Source organism: Leucoraja erinacea, chromosome 14 (genome assembly GCF_028641065.1).
Source record: "Leucoraja erinacea ecotype New England chromosome 14, Leri_hhj_1, whole genome shotgun sequence".
NCBI lineage: Eukaryota > Metazoa > Chordata > Chondrichthyes > Rajiformes > Rajidae > Leucoraja > Leucoraja erinaceus.
In genome coordinates this window covers 33648815-33670651 of record NC_073390.1, presented here as the reverse complement: position 1 = coordinate 33670651, position 21837 = coordinate 33648815, and the positions used below count along the sequence as shown (strand labels likewise).

General features: G+C 39.5%; 1 protein-coding gene across 5 annotated transcripts in view; it reads left to right on the top strand.

Moving 5' to 3' along the window:
* LOC129703558 (diacylglycerol kinase delta-like) overlaps positions 1 to 21837 on the top strand; it is a 121551-nt gene that overhangs the window by 35398 nt on the left and 64316 nt on the right. Inside the window, exon 1 of one of the 5 annotated variants that reach the window (XM_055646137.1) lies at positions 9128 to 9599. The exons of the other annotated variants lie outside the window; for them this stretch is intronic. The gene's annotated coding sequence lies outside the window, so the exon portion shown is untranslated. Of the gene's footprint in view, positions 1 to 9127; positions 9600 to 21837 lie in introns of those variants that run through there. 5 annotated transcript variants of the gene reach the window in all.

Genomic DNA, 21837 nt, shown 5'->3' with positions numbered 1-21837 from the left:
AGCATGCTTGAAAATCTTGCCCAAAATTAATTTTGTATACTGCAGTATCTGCCATAATTTGGACGGATTTAGCACCAGAAAGCTTACAGCAAAATGTGCTTCCTTTATTAATGACTAGAGCCAGGATTTTACCATAAATGCAATGTGCCTTTTCATGCCTTTTTTGATGATTTCAGGAAGATTATGCCTTTTTCACAATTTATTTTGCCGTAACTTAACTTAACTTACAAGAACATTTACACCACCGGGGCGAAACCCAGCTGTAAGTGGATGTAAGTGGTGATTGGAGGGGGGTGTGAGGGAAAGGGTCCAGTCTTTGCAGGCTGGAGTCATACTTTAACTAGGTGTGAAGTGGTGATTGGGGAGGAGGAGTTGGGGAAGGGTCCAGTCTTTTCAAACTGGAGTCAAGCTGTGAGTAGAAGAAGGGTTTCGGCCCGAAACGTCGCCTATTTCCGTCGCTCCATAGATGCTGCTGCACCCGCTGAGTTTCTCCAGCATTTTTGTGTACCTTCAAGCTGTGAGTAGTTGTGAAATGTTGGTTGGGGATGGGGTGTGGGGCTACCAGGGTTAAGTTGTTGTTTATCGAACATGCAGTAGAACTCGTTCAGGTCATTGGTCAGCTGACGATTGTCCAAGGAGCCGGGGTTTTTCCTCTTGTAGCTTGTGATTTCTTGCAAGCCCTTCCACACTGAAGAAGAGTCATTTGCTGAGAACTTGCTCCTCAACTTCTCAAAGTACCTTACCTCGGCAGCTCTCATTCCTCTTCTCAGCTTGTACTTGGCCTGCCTGTAGAGGTCTGCATTGCTGCTCCTGTAGGATCTACCCCTCCAAGTGTCAAAATGCCTAAAGTCAAGTCAACGTCTTGTAAAAAACTGAACGATTTGGTGAGAGTGTATGGGAGCAATATATTCTTTACAGACAACTGTGTGCTGTTTTGCAAAGCATGTGAGAAAGCAGTGAATCATGAGAAGGAATATTTCATCTCCCAGCATGTACAGACAGCTAAACACAAGTCGGTGGCAGAGAACTGAAGGTAGATAAATACGCTTGTCTCCTCACATTTACTGCTGGCTCCAGTCGTAAATCTGAGTTTTCGAGTGATCAGACAAGCAATACAAAGTTAAGTATTCAACCAAAACGCAATGAAAATAAAATCTATTTTATCTAAACATATTAGATTAAATGTATCCTTAAACCGAACAACTCAGATATATTCCAATCTTTGTGTGGATCAGTGACAAGGCAGACCTGAATATTGGCATCATTGTCCAAACAAGTTGATAGATTGTAACCCAATTGATTCTGTACTATCCCCTTGAAAATATGATGGGTTTGTGCATTTCCTTTGTACTTCAGAGCAAACTGTGCCAGTTTACCCTCCTTACACAAATTGCTCTAGACTGACCAATTAGAATCAGCTTTGGCTGAAAAAGCATCTGTTAATGCCAGGAAGTCCACTGTAAATTGCTCAGATGACACAAATGTATGTGCCTTGAGTTATTGCCTGAGGCAGTCCCACTTCCTCTCATGCCAGAGGATTTTCATTAATTTTCACCACAAGGGGAACACAGGTTGTTTCTGCTGAGAAGTTCAGCATGCTTGCATTCTGAGCTCCTCCAGTCACCAGTCCAGTAAGATCAGAAGTCCTGCTGAATGTTTTTCTGAACAATGAGATATTGCGTGGCCTGCATTCCAATATCACTCTTTTTTTTTATTGCATCAGACGTGGTATTTAGACGTGGTCAATGCTTGGGAGATGGTGCCTTCCAACACGTTTGGAAGGCGTCTGCTTAAAAAGTAGCTGAGCAGCTGTCTTTGAGCACAATGCTCTGAATTAGTGTGCCTTTGCGCTGAGTTAACAGAAATGTTTGTGAGCCGTGGTTAAAAATAGATTTGAATTTATATCCAGGATATCAAGGATATAAATTCAGGATATCCCAAAGTATTTTTGAAGTATAGCCATTGTTGTAATGCAGGAAAATATTTATGCATTCTTTTGATATAATTTGTATGCGACAGTTAGTCAAAAGAGGAAGATAATCATATATTAATTACTTATAATTTTCATGATGATTTAATGCTAAGATGACCACTCTACTATATTTAAAGACTCATTTTTCTTTGAGTATGATTTAATTCCCAAGTATAACACTTGTCCTCTTTTGTGAAATGTTCACCATGTTCAAACACAACAACACTAATCTAGTTCCTTGTCATCATACAATTATGTATCTGACAGTGGTTGAATATTACAAGAAAATGAATCGACACCAACGTTCATGACATCATAAAGACAAACAATGTGAAATTTAATTGATCTATTATAGCCTTTTATTCTCAGGTGCTTGAGGTCTACACCAGTTCCTGTGTTTCTCCCATCCTTCCCCTTGCTCTCCTTCCAATATTTTGGAGATTATTTCTGTTTCCCATTCTCGGAATCAGCTCTAGTTTCACACAGTAATATCAAGAAGATAACTTAGAATTTTGGGGTGCTGCAGGTACAGCTGGCATTATTTATGTTGGTTATCCATTGTGCTGTGTATGTTCATGACCCCTTTCACTCCCTGCACTTGAATTGATTTGCTTTCTTCTCCTGGGGAGGCAGACAGACAAAGTTAGGCATGTTTGTTAGGAAATTAAAAAAAAATAGTTAGAGGAATGGTAAGTGAATGAATCTTTGTTCATTATTTGTGCAGCCGCCATTCATGCTATGGTGATGATGCCTTACACTGCCACAGCCACGGAATACACATATTCCTGCCAGTGTGCAGCTGAATTGCCTTGACAGATGGGATTTAATTACTCATGTTCAGGTCACCAGGAAAATAAACAAGACCAGTTCTGGCTTGAGGAAATCAACCAGGCTAGATAAATAGCCAGCCTGCCTCTGAAAAGTGTTTTACTTTGATTCCTGCTCTTTCCATCCTGTATCTTACACACTTCTGATATATCTAGCATATCATATCTTCTATATCATTTTGCTTCATTTTCATGCGTCTATCTCTCCTATTTTGTTGAGTTTCCACCCAGATTAATTAATTTGTCTCAACCTTGTTTCTCTGTCCTGTTGCTTATTCCATTTCCTGCTCTCCTCTGCTTCCTATTCCCTTATCCATCTTTTGTGCAGCCGCTGATAACTAGTGAATTTTTCTCTTTAACTTTCTGATATCGTAGTTCCTATTTCCTCTCAGATAGAATCAGTAATTTATTTATTTGCCCATTTCCTCCTATGTGTTTGCAAAATGCCTTTTTATCAAAAATAAAGACTTTACCTTTCCATGATCTCATTCTAGAGGAACTCATTCAGTCTGGCTGATTCAGGTCTTGCTGGTAGCAGGTTCCCTTTAACATTGCAACACCCTTACCAGTATGAACTATTTATTCTGCGCATGTGTGGAATTAAAATAGGCACTGTCACCTAAACTTTTTGCTATTACCTGTACATTCAAAACACTGCCTTCACAATTCTTTTTTTTTCACTACTTTTTAAAACAGACCACTAATCCTTGGCTACACAAAGTGAATGGAAATGGCATCTCATCCCCTCTTTAGTGGGAGAAATGACATTGGAAGAACAGTTCTAGTTGGACATGGGAACAGTGAGAATTTTAGAATCATGGAATCAAGATGTATCACAGAAGCAGGCACTTGGGCCCACTTAGTCCATACCAATTATCAAGCACATACACAAATCTTACCTTAGCTCATTTTATTCTTCCAACGTTTCCATCATCTCCTCCCCCTTCATATTTTTACCTTGGGACAATTTACAGTGGCCAATTAACCTACCTAACCCACACAATTTTAGGATGTGGGAGGAAACCCATGAGATCACAGGGCCAATGTCCAAACTCCACACATTCAGAACTGGCGGTCAGGATTGAACCCAAGTTGCTGGTACTATAACTCCACTGGCTGCACTGCTGCACCACAAGGATATTTGCAGAATGCCTTCTATCAGAAAAGGCCTTTACCTTCCATAACCTAATCCAGGACGAGCACGAGGCATCATGTTGAAGGAGTGAAAGTGACGGTATGTTTAGAGAAAATATAATTCCACTTGTATTCTGCAGCACCTGACCTGGGAGTTTTTTATGAGAAAGATTAAGGGAGATTTATTCTATGTGTATGCCCACTCGTGTGGAAATTGGGAATTTTTTTGAAGGAACTTTATTCTGAATCAAATCCCTGCTGTTCGTGATCTGGGAATTTTATTTCTGACATTATTGAGAGAGCTTTACTCTTTGTCTGACTTGCGCTGTACCTCGTAGAGTCCGTTGACTAACCAAATTTGTGTCAATCATCAAGCATTCATAATGCTGATCCTATACTAATTATTTTCATTTCTCTCTATGTTCCCATCATTTTGCTTTAGATTCTACCATACAACTATGTACTAAGGGTGATTTATTGTGGTCGATTAACAAAATCATTAATATATGAGAGGTAACCAGAGCAACAATAGGGAACAAATGGGGCCACACAGACAGCATTGGAGGTTAGAGTTGCTCCTGGGTCACAGGAACTGTAAGGCAGCAGCAGCCAGGGCTCTGTAATGATAGTGAATTTGTCTCTGGCCTGCCATTCTGTAAAACTTCCTGACCATAGTTATCTCATTGATTAGGGTCAAGAGTAGGGAAGTCCTTGGGTCAAGTTTATGCAGTCCCTTAGGCCAATGAAGTGGGTGGATGACCTGAAAGCTGAATTTAGCCAGATAAGATACATCAGGCAGAGCAAGGCTACAAGATAGAGATTGTATAAACTGGATAAGAGTCAGCTCACCTGGCTTCATTTATTTTCCCATGTCAGCTTGCTCTGGTTTATTTTCCTGTGACTTTAATATAATTAAACGAATTACATTGCCACAGTAATTGAGTTGTACAGTGACAGGCTAAACATAGCTACTGTGCAGTTACAACACTGCACATTCTCAATACCAATGGCACAGATAGAGTGGCACAAATGTTGGACAAGGATTCACTAAGTTCCAATTCTCCCAAATGATTCCCTGTATCATGGATTAAGCATGTCTTTACCTTCAGAAGAAGGAAACAAGTAATGAAATCCAAAGTTACACAAAAAAGCTGGAGAAACTCAGCGGGTGCAGCATCATCTATGGAGCGAAGGAGATAGGCAACGTTTCGGGCCGAAACCCTTCTTCAGACTGATCGGGTGAATGAATGGATCAATGAAATCCAAATCCTGACAGGAAGTGAAAAGTCTTATTAACACTGCACTAGAGTAGGTGAACAGTCCTTTTTACTTCAAATGTCAGTCTTGTATTATCATGAAAATTTAAAAAATGCAGGCTGAAAATAAAAGCAAAAGATGTAGACAAAACTCAGCGGGGCAGGCAACATCTGTGGAAAAATAAACTATTTTTCTTTCCTCAAATGTCTGCCCTGCTGAGTTTTCTTTTCTTTTCTTTTTGTATTTACTGAATTACTGTGAATCCTTTAAAGGGATAGAAGTCCCACTAAAGAAAGAAGATTGAGAGATGATAGAAATAACAATAAAATGCTGTGACAACTATGATTGGAATTTGACTACCGCTACCATTCGCTGCAGGTTAACTTTCAATGTCCTTGGACGAGGATTTCCTGCTGTTTATCCCACTGGACATGAACTCACTTCCTCATGTCATCCTGTTAGTGTTGACCAGACTGCTGTTTGAGACAAGGAACTTCAGATGAAGTCTATTTGCCTCAGGACAAAAAAGTGGATAGTAATGAATTATTTCTGAGATATTTAAACACAGTGTATACATGTAGCACAGATTCTAATAGACTAGAAGCAATGGCACAAAATAATTGCCAATGGCACAAAATAATAAGAGGTAAATGTGTTATTTAAATGCAAATACAAAAATCCCAAATGAACTGAAATTCAAAGTTTGTCATCTGCAATGAGCTGATTGCTATTGACTTGACAAAAAGCAGCATGTAGCCTAGAAAATACAAAAAATGCGATGAAGTTTTTGTATTTTAATATAAATCTGAAGGAAGCACATCACAGAAGTTAGTACTTATACCTTTCAGAACTGATTTGCTGTGTTTCTGGTTTTTCTTTCATAATCCAAAATATCTTTCTCTTTTTTACTGTATAGCTGATGAGAGCTTTGTATTCAACAGCTCTTTCTTGTTGTAAACCTGGACTGTTCTGATTGTCCTTTGGTACTGATCCCAGATTCCCTGGAGAGACTGCCACTTGGCTTATTTTGCATGCTTTCAATAACTTATATAATCATACTCTTAAATGAGTATTGACAAGTCCAACTAAGGTTACTAAACAAAAAAGAAGAAAGAAAATTGATTGTTTCAACATATAGCTCAGTAATTTTCGGCAGTCCAAAAAAAAAGATGCAGTTTAATTGTTTAAATCATTAGAGTAAATTTGGTAATTAAATAATAGGAGTTTAAATTTAATACATGCTGCACCCTAGTATTTTACCATCTCTTTAAAAAAAATAATCTTATTTTGATTGTCATTAAGAACCTCCTATATTTTAATGCCCCTTTGCAGAACTTCAATGACAGGCTGTAGACGTTATTTCCTTGCCAAAATAAATGATGAATAATCATCAGTTTTCAATTTTATGTGCTCTTATGAGGTCAGAGAAGATTTTCTCTCAAAGATAGACTTCTTACACAGTCACTTCGAGTTGAGGAGGACTATTCTTGCTCCAATATTTTAAGAAGTGGAAGATTTCAAAATTTCCCTCGATATGTGTGGACTTTGCACACCAACCTGCAAAAGGATTTACCAGAGTCAGGTCTTGGTTCAATGGCTTTGCTACACTAACTTATCACACATTGTAGGCACATATGGACACACATAGACAAATACACACACAGTCGCACGCACATTCTAACCACTGACAGACAAAAAATTGTGCACTTGACCAAGCTGTCTTCCACCAACGCCTGAGTCCTCACTATGTTTGCTCTTAATTCTCTCCCACCCTCAGTTATGCTTTCTCAACCCTTCTGTCTCTGCATCCTGTCTCCTTCTCAACCCTTAACACTCTTAACTCATCCTCTTCCTCAATAGTTGAGCCTTCCCATTAATTTTTAACCAGACAACCGGATAAACATTTGAAATGGAGGTTGATATTGGACTTATCTAGCACAGAATCAGTTCAGTATATAGTATTTGATCTCTTTAAACGATACTAAATTATATTTAGTGGTTCTTATCAAGGATCCCTTTTCATCAATGATCAGGTGCACTATGTGATGTGCAGCCTAAATCACTCATATTGACATACAGATCCTTTAATCTTTTTCTTGCAAACAAGCATTTACTGTTTCAAAAATTTCTTCCTCAGTTTATATGCATGCTCTTTGTTCATTTTAGTTATCTTACTCAACAATTTATCAAATGGGAGTGTGATGACAAGATTTCTAAGTTAGCTATTATATTTGCAGTTCATGCTGATCTTAATCCAAGCCTCCCACATGCAGCAAATTGATTGCACATTTTTTAGGATTGAGCTATAAATATATTGAAACTGAATCAGCCTATCCCGTATATCTGCAAATGTGTTGTACGACAGGCCAGCATACCTGCTTCACTTAGTTTTTTTTTTAAGTTACGTACCCTGTCCAGCAATTTACAGAAAATCTCTCCCTTCCCCTCCTTCCTTCTTTGCCTCCCTCCCTCCTTCCACCCCTCTCTGCTTCCCCTCCTTTCCCTCCCTCCTTCCATCCCTCCCTCCTTCTCCCCCCCTCCTCCTTAACCCTCACCCCCTTTGCCCTCACCCTCCCCTTCACCTTCTCTCACCCCTCCTCCATCACCACCCTCTCCCCATCCCCTCCCCCTGCCTCTTCTCCGCCCACTCCCCCTTTCTCTCGCCTCCGCCTCTCACTCAGCACACACACAGACACACAAACACACACACACACACACACTGCCTACCTAAATGCTCGCCAACCTGCTTATTCTGTGAACATGCATTATGTATGCACTTCAAAAAATAGTTGTTTGATGCATTTTCGCTGCTCCATTGGAAGTATGCTGAGTAGATCATAATTTCCCTGATGTGTAAATTATGAAAATCAATAACATTTGTCGGTACCATAATGTTATGTTACAGTCGTCCAAGAAGTTGTTGAGGCCACATTTGGAGTATTGTGTTCAGTTTTGGTCATTCTGCTACAAGGATGAGGGCAGGGAAGATTTGCACGGATGTTGCCAGGACCTGAGGACCTGAGCTATCGGGAGAGGTTGGGCAGTCTAAAACTTTATTCCTCAGAATGCAGGAGGATGAGGGCGATTTGTTGGAAGTATATAAGATCATGAAGGGAATAGATAGGGATGCACAGTCTTTTACCCAGAGTAGGGGAATCAAGAACCAAAACCACGTAGGTTTAAGGTGAGAGGGAAAAAGTGATAGAAACTTGAGCGGCAACTTCTTCCACACTGAGGGTGGTGGGCATATGGAATGAGTTGCCAGAGGAGGTTGTTGAGGCAGGTACTATAACAGCCTTTAGAAGACATTTGGAAAGATATAGGGATAGGAAATGATTAGATGGATATCGGTCAAATGCAGGCCGGTGGGACTAGTGTAAATGGGTCGGCATGGGCAAGTTGGACCGAATGGCCTGTTTCCATGCTTTATGACTCTATGACTCCATAATCAATTCTCATAAATACATAACATGAATTCAGTACTTGGAAGCTGCCTTACCAAAATGGACAACAGCAACAGTTCCACCACAGTTAAGGGGCTTATCCTCAGCCAGTGAAATTAAGTGTAAAATGTAGATGTAAATAAGATATCATGTCTTTAGCTTATGGTATCATTACTTGCTGAAGAAGAAAGTGGTTGAATTTGGAAACATCAGCACCAGCACAGATCTTAGTTCAATGTAGATTCCTTAAATTCTGAGTGCCACAGCTTTTAGCATAATAGAAAAAAAAATTCTCTACATAGCAGGAGTTCTTTTGTTGATTCTTCTGAAAGGTATTTTCAAACAAATGACAAGGTTCTATGAGTTTCTCACACAAGTTAGGTTTAAATTGTCCCACCATTCCCAGCAATGACAGTGTTAAAAAGTTGGAGGAGCAGTACAATTTGTCCTTTGGAGTTCTGAATGGGTCAGTTCCGCTGCAGGGCATTCCCTGTGGGCTCTGTACTATTTTAGTCTGTTTGTCTCCAACAGACCTTCCTCATTTCTGTGAAGGGTGTGGTTTAAAGATAGTCAGGAATTTGAAGTACCTCAGATCTTCCTGGTGCCACTGTTTGGAGCTCCACGGGAGTAGCTTTTCACCACAGGATTGGCTCTCCCACAGCAGGATGTGTGTATTAGTCACACAGTCAGAGAGCCACAGTCAAACAGGGTGTCGAAGGCATTAGAGTTCCCTAAGTGATGCAGGAACTTCTGCCATCTCGCTGGTTGTGTTGTATAACTGCCGCTGTATGATTACTGCTAAGTCTGAGGTGCACAAGGCGTTTACATTTCACATTTGTGAAAGGATTTCCTCCAGTAGTAATATGACCATTTTAGAATGATACATAAGATAGAGAAGGCCTGAGTGCTGAGCTCTCTCAGATTTTAAACCCAGTCCATGATGGTGCATCCTGTGAAACGTCAGCAGTAAGTGAAGCTTTGCATTTTTAACCACGAGATTTACTAACCCTTTAGGGGCTGAGTATTTACTTGACTCTTTCAAAATGTGTTCTTATGTGTTTCTTTCATTGCTCTTGGGCTGAAGTGTTTTTTCCTTGTCCGTCAAAAGATGAATGCTTAGAACTAGAGTTAGATAGTTACGATGACTCTTGACACTTGACTTGACTTGACGATGTGAAATATATAAACTGCTCCGAAAAGTTCTTTTCCTGCTGAAACTCCAGGTGCAATTCTTATAAAGATCCTAGCTTAAGATTAAAGTAAACGCTGCTTGGAGTTAATACAGGATGACTTATACTGAGCTGAGGGGATCCATTAAAGTTCAAAGATATTCATTTTGTTTTCCTCGTGTTCGAAATTTTACTTTTTGTCATTTTAAAACAACACCCTGCATCAGGTATGAACATATACCAGTCAAACCTTTGGTTCCCCTCTCCCAGTTTGAACCACAAATGTTACAGGGATTTCAACAAAATTAGAACAAGCGAGGCAACATTTTATTAACTGTAAGTATGGAAACTACTGGAAACACAATTCAGGATACTCTGTGTCAAACTTAAGATGTACAAATGAGATCTTTGGAACTAACGTCCTGGTGATTGCAGGTCTAAACTGCTGTTGCGATGTACTGATAGGGGTAGGATTCACAATATAATATTAAACAAGTGAATTTATTGGTGCAGGTCTGTCAATGTTTAACACTTTCTGAATTTCTGAAGAGTACAGATCTGTTACTGTACTGTAAAGTAGGAGTTTGTGACCGTATAACACTGCATTGAAGAAACTGATGGATCCAGGATTATAGTTCTGCTATAATTCGGAGAACAAAACAAAACAAAAATTCTGGAAATATTTTGTCATTAGAGAGGGAATCAGCATTATCATTTCAGGGCAAATAACTTAATATCAGGCCAATCAATGTAGGAGAGACAGGTTTGTGTGGGACTGATTGAGGAAATCAAAGGGACAGGCAGCTAGAAGCTTTGGCTAACTGACTGGCATTCATCGATTATGCTAATCTTGTTGTGAAAAATGGATTAACACTACCAGTCCTCCTCATTTGAAGCACAGGAATGTGTACTGGATGGATCCCCTTACTCAGAATTTATATAACCAGCCCACCTAGTCCCAATCTGGAAGAACCATGCTGAGCCCGGATGCTTGGAAGCTTGTGTTGAATCAGAACCTCAAAACATTTTTAGTTGTGATTCAATTATGCTTTACATGTAGCTTGGTACAGTGAAATGGTTTGTTTTGCATACAAATCGTACAGCAGACCTCACCTGGGCAGCACACAATAGTTGCCACGTGCCTGGCACCGACAAAGTTACAAAAGTCCACTGAACAGTCCTATCTTCTGCCTGCCGCCACATGTGGCAGCAGGCGGCCCCACGTCTGTTCCCCCCCCATAGATTGTGGCTTACCTTGTCCAATGCCCCTTTATAATAGACAATAGGTGCAAGGAGTAGGCCATTCGGCCCTTTGAGTCAGCACCGCCATTCAATGTGATCATGGCTGATCATCCCCAATCAGTATCCCGTTCCTGCCTTCCCCCCATATCCCCTGACTCCGCTATTTTTAAGAGCCCTATCTAGCTCTCTCTTGAAAGCATCCAGAGAACATTGCCTCCACCGCCCTTTGAGGCAGAGAATTCCACAGACTCACCACTCTCTATGAGAAAAATGTTGTCAAACAAGGTCTATCAGTCTTAATTTTAAAATGTTTCATTCATCCATGGGCTTATTAACTTTTCATAGGAGGGAATTCCATACTTTCATTGCCATTTTTATGTTTCTTAATGGCCTTGGTTGCAATTCAATGGCTGACACCTGGCCTCTGAACTAAAGAGGCTGTGAGCTCACTGCAGAGTAAAACTGAGTAGTCAGATGAAGAGGGGAAGTGGAATTTTTTTTCCATTTTCGGCTATTAAGGTGGGAAACCTTTTTGAATTTATTTTAAGTATTGAAGGAAAAAGAGATTAAATTAATTTGCTGTTTTGATCCTGAGCTGGGAATTATGTCCGTTTTTAGTTGAGTTGCAGTGAATGCAAGGCGTGAATGGATGAAATTGGATACTTTGAGTTTGAATAGCCATGAACATACCACTATTAAGGCACTGTCACACTGATGTTTACATGAATATTGGCCGAGGAGCTGTCATTTACTATTTTACTATTTCTAAACAAAGAAGCTGTTTATTGTTGACAGCAGTCAATTTGCGTACTCTGGCAGATTAACAGTTGCCTGCTAATTACATCGAGGGCAAGACCACAAAGGGCCCACTTTCTATTTTACTTATCTAATCAACCTAAACATAATTGATATTCCTGGAATTAATTAATTGTTTTAATGTTCAATTACTAATTAGTTTCTCTTCTTAAATTCATTTTGGGAAGTCGATTTATTAATTGGAAGCTAGTATTGGTTTTGAAAATGACACAAAGAGACTGCTGCAATCTGGATTAGAAAAATAAACTGCTGGAGGAACTTTACAGATCAGGTAGCAACTGTGGAGGCAAAGTAATCTGCAATGTTGTGATAGTCAAAGTCCTGATACAGGGGGTCTCAACCCAAATGTCAGCCTAAAATATCCCTTAGTTGCCTGAGTTGCTCCAGTAGTTTTGTTTTTGAAGTTTCCTTTTTTTTCTGAATTAGTAACCACTCCTTTTTACTGCCGGTCAAAATGCAAGCTGAAAATAACTAGATTTCTATTTTTATATATTTACAAAATAGTTTTAACTGTGGCATTTTGTTTTACAATAAAACATGACATACTGGGTGTGCCAAAGGAATCTGATATGACAACTGGAGACTCTTGTCAGTTTAATCCTGGATCCTCAATTATGCTGAGCTGTCTAGCTATTTGCTAGCAGGATAAGGCAAAGGTGATGGATTGCTTTTCATTGTCAATTAATTTGCAGGTAGACACAAAATGCTGGAGTAACTCAGCGGGACAGGCAGCATCTGCCACCAAAATCATTGAGTATGGGCTTTTCTGTAGAACCTTGATTAACACCCAAACTATTTTGATTATAGTCATAGAGTCATACAGCGTGCGTCAACTCAACTAGCCCACACCGGCCAACGTGTCCTATCTGTACTAGTCCCACCTGCCTGCATTTGGCCCATATCCCTCCAAACATGTCCTGTCCATGTACCCATCTAATTGTTTCTTAAACATTGCGATAGTCCCTGCCTCAACGACCTCCTCTGGCAGTTCGTTCCATACATACATTTTTTAATCTTACATAATTTTTTTAAAATCTTACTTAAAAAGCCTGCAGTTCCTTGTATAGAGTTGTTTAAATTTAGATTATGCAATGATTTAACATGTTAATGATTTGATTGTGTAATTTTGAAGGTGCATTTGGCATGCATGTTGTGGCAATCAGAATGTGTAGGGCTCATCAAAACATGTTCACTTCAAACAATAAATTAAAGCAAAAATCAATATAAAGAATTAAGACAAATAGCTTGACTTGTTCTTCCGGGCTAAAGGTTGTAATATTATAGTACATATCAAGCTGTATTTGATCAAGTTTGAGTTTTTAAAAATGCACGTCCATACCACTTTAAGGCAATTTAACGACATAAACCAAACAAGAACCACAGAGATAGGAAGCTCCAGTGCTCCCAAAATTAAAGTTAATAAAGCAATTCCATGTGAACTCCTATCAGCATTTACTTTCTTTGCCCTGGCATAATTTGGCTAATGTAATTACTCTCCAAGATAATGTTTCTTTAAGCTGCACAGGCTTAGGTTTATAACACTGTAGCCATGGGAAATAGATCATGTGGCACTCGTTTATATTTAAAATTTTCACGTAAATCAAGTTAACCCAATGCAGATTAACCAATCATTTCTAGGTGAAAACTTGAACCTGAATTTATGAAGACTTCTTTGGGAGTTAGCAAAGGTTTGGCATATGTTTCGGGGTATACACCATGATGTTACATTGTCTTTGGGGCTAATTTCATGCTTTCCTCCCTGGAATTTTGAATGCAGGTTTAGCAGATGAAGAAAGGGTGAAATTTAATTTCTGGTTATCTTTCTTTTTCTTTATCTCAGTTACATCTGGTCTCTTTTGGGTCATTATTTTCCCTACCCATTTGTACATTTCAGTTCTCAGCTTATCTCCATTCGTTATTTAGGCCCTACACATATATAAAGCATTCCTACCTTTCTGTGACGTGTCAGAAGTAACCCAGAAGGAGGATTGCATTATTTTGTTCATTTATCTGGTGTGGTGGTATTTTTGGAATGAGGTTGTTCAAGAATACTATTGACCATGACAGTTTTTTAGGTATTAGTTTTCAAACAGAGTTAATTTTTAAACTTATTTTAACAACCATACAGGCACAGGTTCATCTCTTTGTATATTGCAAGAGCATATTGAAAACATAACTTTTTTTCAGTTCCTGAGACTATATTTTCTAAGTTAAATGCCAGGTAATAATGGATTTAAAATATGAAGCCTTAATATATTGTGCAAAAGGGAAGGACAGAAAAGGCTTGATTCGACCTTGTGAATTAGATTGTGTCCGTTTTCATCCTTAATGTCCAATTTTGTAGAAATCAAGATAATAAGGCATGTTGTCAAAGATGCATCATAAAAATGAGGCGTTAGATTAAAAGGAAGAAAATAGATCAGGCTTAGGGTATTACTTTGAGCCTATGCCTACATATTAAAAAAAATAAAATCCTTTGTAACAAGTGGCAAATCTCTGGAGTAACTAAAGGAAAAGCAATAAAAGGTGAAAATATTGCATATGCAGACGTGAAATGGACTGTGTTATAACAGAGAAAGGAACAGTCAATGTCTGCAGAAAGAATGACAAATTGTTGGTTTGAGTACAAACTATTCAAAACTGAAAGATTCGGGAGATTTTAACAGTCAGGAAAAGGCAGGTGAAAATATATGTTTAAATATTAAAAATATACACACTAAGCTTTTATTACAACACACTGAGCTTTTCTTTTCTCTCTCGTTTATCATATCATACTATGTTTGCATATTATTTTGTACTGCAGCAAGTAAAAATTTGATTGTTCTATGTGGGACATGACAATAAAACACTCTTGACGCTTGACTCTTGACTTGAAATATAACTGATACAGAAATAGACAAGGCAAGATATTAATGCAATGAAAACTTGGAGAGAAAAGTTAAGACAATAAAGAATGGAAGGAATTTTAGATAAAGATGATGCCGATTTGGGATTCAGCTATGAAACAAGGCAGTTTTAGAAAGAAAGTTGTGTTACTTTTAGTGAAATAATTATTCAAAAAAAGTGCTGATTGCTTTCAGCAAAAACTTAGGTTTACTTCGGAGCCCCATGGAAATGTAATAAATTATAAACCATTTCATTAGAAATTTCTTATAGGAGAGGAAGATGGAGAGACAGAAAGTGAACTGAAGGCACAACTGCCACTGGTAGTGGTATCAAAGTGGGACGTACACAAAAGGACAGAGTTAAAGGGAAGCAGTTCTCCAAGGTTTATTACCTAAGGAAAAATGACACATTGTGCTCAGGTATTTTGTGAGCTTAGTTGAAGCATCATAAGCAGTCTGTTATACAGGGAAGTATTAGAATGGGTTATACTGATAAACCATACAGACCCTCTGGCTCTTCTGGTATTCAATAACATCGGAACTGGTTTCACCTGTATTGTTCAGGCTGTGCCCATTCCTAACATTGACTGTTTATCGCACAATATCAGACCTGTATTGTTGCAGAAGTTATTTGTTTTTTGTTGAGGCTAAAACGATGTATAATAAATCCAGGGCTGAGAGAGTTAAATCACAAGAACACGTTGCATAAACTCGTGTTCAGTTGAATTTAGAAGAATGGTGATAGGATGAGATGTTTAAATAACAAAAAGATTTGATAGCATAACTGCAAACAAACGATTTCCTCCAGTGAGGGAATCAGAATGCGAGGGAATCTTAAATTACAGCAAAATCATTTAGAAGGATAATTAGCAAGTACTTTTTCTAGAGGCACTGAAATAGAATTCTAAAATAGATATAGGCCATAGATGTTGATGAGATAATTTAGGTTTACAGGACTGAGATTGATAGATTCTCTTAAGAGAAGGATGTCAAAGATTATGAAATAAAGGTAGATTGTTTTGCACAAAAGTTGTTACGATCATGAATGCATTGGGTGAAAGAATGTCAGAAGAAAATTCAATGGTAACTTTCAAAAGAGAATTTGATTAAATATTTGAGGATTAAATTACAAAGGCGCAGGAAAAGAGCATGATGGTGTAATTAATTCTCAAGGAGTTATGACCAGCAATGTATGGTGTCTTGTGCTCTAACATTGTGCGATTCCAAGGTGGGAAAATGATAATGCATTACAGGTGACCTATTAAGGCAAAGGAGGCTCAAAGGACTGAATAATTTGCTCACTATAATAAAACAGTACATCATGATTAACCTGCTGTTAACAAACCCAGAATCAAAAATAAATGAGAAAGGGTTTGGTGCTTATCAGTCACTACATCAGAGCCAAGGTTGAGTCCGGTGCGTTGAATTACCGGGGTTTGGTTTTATCTGTGCTTTCGATTCATTTGATTCTTGCATTCTATTCAAAAGAGAAACCGTCAGAGGTAAAGGGTGATAAGAACCGGATATTTGATGCGTTTACTAATCATTTATTCGGACCGCAGCACAGCATTGATTCCCATCAATTCTCACTGGTTTCAACCAAGTAGGAATGCAGTATTGCATTATTGCTCTCATACATACCTCCGTGAACTAAATGAAAGCACACTGTCATCCGTACTTTTTCAGCTCTAGTTATAAGGTTGATGATCAGCTAGTGAATGTTTGGACTATACTTGGCTATACAGGCAAGCTTTAAGGCAGACAGCTTTTGAACAGTTAGTTATTCAGGTGAGTGTATTTTGATCTGAATTGTGCTTCATTTTGGACCTGAGCTGGTCTCTGTGTTGGAGGTGACTTTTGGATCTGGTATTAGTGTAATTTGGGGAAATGTGAGATTATCCTCAACAGTAGGAAGAATAGAACATTGTCTTAAAGGAAATAAACCACATATTGTTCCTATACAGAGGGATATCTTTGTACTTTTTCATGATTCAGTTTTTCTGATCTGGATGTCATAGGTAAGGCCAATATATATCACCCATCCCATTTGCTTTTGAGCTGATGGTGCGCTAACTGTTTGAACCTTTATGATGTTTCTATTGGAGGTACTCCCAAAGTATTGTTAGCTTGGCAGTTCCAGGATTTAGACCCATTGAGAATGAAGGACAGGAGAGATATATTTGCAAATCAGGATGTTGAGTGACTTAGAGGAGAATCTGTAGGCGAGGGTATTTTTATATTCCTTTTGATCTTCCGCTACTTGTTGGTATAGACTACAGGATTGAAGATATTATTAGTAATCTCAGCAAATATCTTCAATGCGATTTGTAGGCATTAGGCTCTTAAACGTTTATGCGCTGATAATACAGGGAATCCATGTATACAGTGATGTATGAGGAACAAAGTGATTCACGTCACGCTTCTTGAGAAATTCTGGAACTTATCTCATTCAGGCAAGTGGAAAGTATTCTTTAGTGCTTCTGACTGATGATGGAAAGATTTAGGAATGTCAGGAGGTGACTCACTTTCTGCAGGAAACCACATGAAACTTTAAAAGTTAACATAGAGCTGCATCAACTATTTAGAAATGTTGGCCTTTATTGCATAGAGAATGGAATAGAAAAGTGGGAAAGTATGACCAAACATGGTATTGATAAATAGCGCACCGAGTTATTATGTAGAATTTTGATCTCCTTGCTGAGAGAGGAATATACTTGCATTGGAACTAGTTCAGAGAAGTTTCTTGAAGTTGATTCCTGTGATGAATGGGTTGTTGTATAGGAAATTGTTGAGTAGATGGGGCCATGTTTGTTCCTTAAAAAAGATTCAAGGAGACTTGATGAGGGAGATGGTGTGCAAATGTTTCCCCAATGAGGGAATATAGATCTTAGGGTATGTAGTTTCAGTTTAATAGGTTGCTCATTTAAGAAAGTGATGAAGAGTCTGAGTTCTTCTCTGACTTTCCTGTGGGGTTAGGATTGTATGGTAACAGGTAGAATCTATAATGTTAGATTGATTGCTCTGAAAAACATTTGAATGGAAAACGTGAGTATATTCATTTATGGTGTGATTTTGGATGCGGTTTGTTGGAGGATGTAAGCAAAAGAAGATACAGATAAGTGGCTTGCAGTCACACGTATACTTACCGGTGTCATGCTAAATATAACTTTTGCACTGATATAATCTTTAGGTCAGTGATCAAACTTACTTCCGATATGAAGAAATATCCTTTCCACTTGGTTAAGTATACTAAATGTGACCATGATTCAAGCTATAAGCTGTGAATGTTAAAAACCGCTAAGCGTGCAAAGAGAGAAATAACATTATGAAAATGTTAGCATTGACAACTCATTGAGGTGCTCTGCAGATTCTGCCAGCTTTTGCCACAGGGTCTAGGGATCCTTTTTAACCTGGCACAGTTGATTAAGTTATAGTAAAACAGAACTGCTGGAAGAACTCATCCAGTCAACCAGCAGCTGTGGAAGGATAAACCAACTAACATGTCAGGTCAAAGACCTTTCATCAGAACTTGATTTTCATTGCTGATTATGTTATTGAGAATGGATAGAATATTGTGCAAGAACAACAAGGGCAAATTACCCTTCAACAAAAAAAAGCAGATTTCTGAAAATAAGTGGTCAGAGAGTATCTATGGAGGATGAAGCAAAGTTGAGCTTCCGGGTAATGACCACTTGTCAAAACTGCAGGACGTTGGAGGTGTACAAGGTTTTATATGTATGCAGGGGCAGAGAAATGGAATGGGTCAATAGAAAGGGTCTATAGAGTCATAAAGCATGGAAATAGGCTCTTCATGCCAACTTGTCCATACTGACCAAAATGTCTCTATAGGCTCGTTCCATTTATCTGCATGTGGCCCATATATCTTTAAATTTTTCTGTCAAGTTTCTCTGGTCAAGTATTTCAAATATTGTAGTTCTGCCTGCCTTTACATCTTTGCCAGCTTTTCCATATACCTACTACCATCTGTGAAAAAAATTAGCCCTTGGGTTTCTTTTACATTTTTTCCTCTCTTATCTTAAATCTATATCCTCCAGTTTTAGACTAGTCTATCCTGGAAAATAGACTGACCATCCCCCTGCCACTCATGATTTCATGTACCTCCAGGGAAAAAGCTCCAGGGAAAAAATACCACATCCTATCCAGCCTTTCTTTATAAGGCCAAGCCCTTCGTCCCTCCCCCAATCCCAGTAACATCTGCATGAATCTTTTCTGCACCTTTTCCAGCGTAATGGCATCCTTCCAATAGCTGGGCGACTAGAAATGTCATGGTATGCCACCACTACCCCCCTCTGGCTCCTTCCACCAAGCCAATTGTATATCTCACCCTGGATGCTATGTGATCCAGACTAGACAACCATCAAGCCACTCAGGGGCCTTGTTAGAGTTCTTAATGGGATGGAAGACATTTGATTTTAGTTTTAGCAATACAGAATGGAAACAAACATACAAAAGAAAATTAGATAAGCGCACAAAACATATAAACTTATGTGCAAGTCAGATGATGTTACGAGACAAAAGGAAGCAGGAATGAGCTGAAGAAATGAAAGATATGTTTGGAGGAGCCGCAGATTAGAACAGCAAAATTATTACTATATCTGCTATTAATAAAAGAGCAGTGATTATGATCCAAAATTATTGAGAGCATTGAGTCTGGAAGTTAGTTGTAAGCTGCCTAATCAAGATGTGAAGTACTAGAATTTCTATTAGCTTTTTAGGGTGGAACAGTTGGTAGAGTTGCTGCCTTACAGCGCCAGAAACACGGGTCTGATCCTGCTAAGGGTGCTGTCTATAAGGAGTTTGTACATTCTCCCTGTGATCATATGGGTTTTCTTTAGTTTCCTCCCGTGCAGGTTTGTAGATTAATTAGGTTCTGTAAATTGTCCCTTGTGTGTAAGATGGAATTGGTGTACAGGTTGGTCGACGCAGACTCAGTGGACTGAAGGATCTGTTTCCACGCTGTATCTCTAAACTAAACTAAACTTTTATTGGACAGGACCGAATGTGTTTGGAAGAAATTGAAAGGACCAGCAATGCCTGTAGAATTGAGATAATTTGTAAAACAATCACCTATCCTGGATTGTTCTACACACTGTTAAGGTTGAACAAAAGTAGTGTATATGTAAATTGTAATTGTAAATCTTTATTGTCATTTCCTGAGTATTCGCATACCCAGAGGAAACAAAAAAAACGTTGCTCAACCAGTGTCCATTCAGTTTCCATTACAAAATAAATAGGAATTAAAATTAAAAAATACATGTCATGAACAAATTTAACCCTCTAATAAACATTCAACAGCCGTTCCGACCGGCAGCGGCACAACAGTGGCTCTGCTGCAGTGTGGGGGGTTTGTGCGCGATACTTGGCAGGGGGGAAAGTTCATTTAACAGTCTTATAGCCTGTGGGAAGAAGCTGAGGAGCATCCTGCTGGTTTTGCAGCTAATGCTCCTGTACCTCTTCCCAGATGGGAGGATGGAGAAAAAGTCATGCGATGGGTGGTAAGGGTCTTTGATGATGGAGATGGCTCTGTTGATACATCTCTTCTTGTATATGTCCAGCAGGAAGGGGAGTGGAGCACCAATAATCCTGCTTGCGGTCTTCACTATCCTGTCCAGTTGGTGCCGTTCGTACGCCTTGCAGCTCCCGAACCAGGAAGTGATGCCGTATGTCAGTGTGCTCTCGACAGTCCCCCTATAAAAAGTCCGTAGATGTGTGGTGGGGAGGCCTGCTTTCCGTAGTCTTCGGAGAGGGTGAAGTCGCTGCTGGGCTCTCTTGACCAGAGCTGTGGTGTTGGCCGTGGACGTCAGGTCATCAGACAGATGTAGTCCTAAGAACTTCATGCTGCTGACCCTTTCCACATCAGCTCCGTCGAATATGGATTTTCATAAGACATTTGATAGAGTGGCACACAATAGGCTGTTGACACATTAATACTCAAGGGATTAGAATTGACATAATTGCACGGGGGCATGGATCAATAGATTGTAAATGGGGAGAAATTGAATAAATTGTACATTTTGGATAGGGAAAATGGCACATGTAAAAGTTCAGCTATATTAGCAGATGGAACAGTGCTTTCATAATGTTATAAGGGGAGGGGAGGAAACACTTGTTCTTGTCTTGGTTAATGTTAGGATAGTAAATGACCTTTAATATCATTGTCATGTTATTTTTACACTTTGCTGAAAGTTAGATCATCCCATTTGCCATCTATCTCTCACCCGCCTTTTAATTACAAGCACAGTATTTGCCTTTCCACAATATTGATGAGTGCCAAGTTCAGCAGGTAATCATTCTGCGCACTGAAGAATGGATGAATTACACTGAACAATGATCTATGGAGAAGGTCATATAATCTGTCTTCACGGTTGCTTATAGAATTATTTTGTTTCATAACTGATTGACCTGGATACTCTGGGTAATCTATACATAACTAAAACTCGGATCTTGTGCTCTTCCAGTTTGCGGGGTTTTTCTATTTGTGCAAAAACGGGACGCAATAACACAGCAATTTTTGCCCCTTTACTCACCATTCTCCAGTGCTGCGAGTGCAACAAGTTTTGTTCCGATCGACGGTATAGTGTAAAAGTTATCGATGGTATATTGTAAAAGCGCTGAGCCCCACGGTCTACCGGCTGGCTAGGGATACCGCGGGTTCCAGGACAGGCACCGCAACGTCACACGGAGAGAAGGATCGCCGCAGCCCGGCCCACAGCACGGGGGGGGGGGGGGGGGGGGTGTGGAGAGAAGACGGACAGGGGGGGGGGAGAGAGGGAGAGGGAGGGGTGGGGGAGGGGGGATGAGGGATGAGGAAGAGAGAGGGATGAGGGTGGGAGGGGGAGAGAGGGATGAGGGAGGGAAGAGGAGGAGAGGGATGAGGGTGGGAGGGGGAGAGAGGGATGAGGGAGGGAAGAGGAGAGAGGGATGAGGGTGGGAGGGGGAGAGAGAGGGGGTGACAGAGGGAGAGGGGAGAGAGAGGAGGAGGGAGGGGGAAAGAGTGGGGAGGGAGTTGGGTAGAGGGGTACATGCATGGTAAATGGTAGGGAATTGAAGAATGTAGGTGAACAGAGGGAT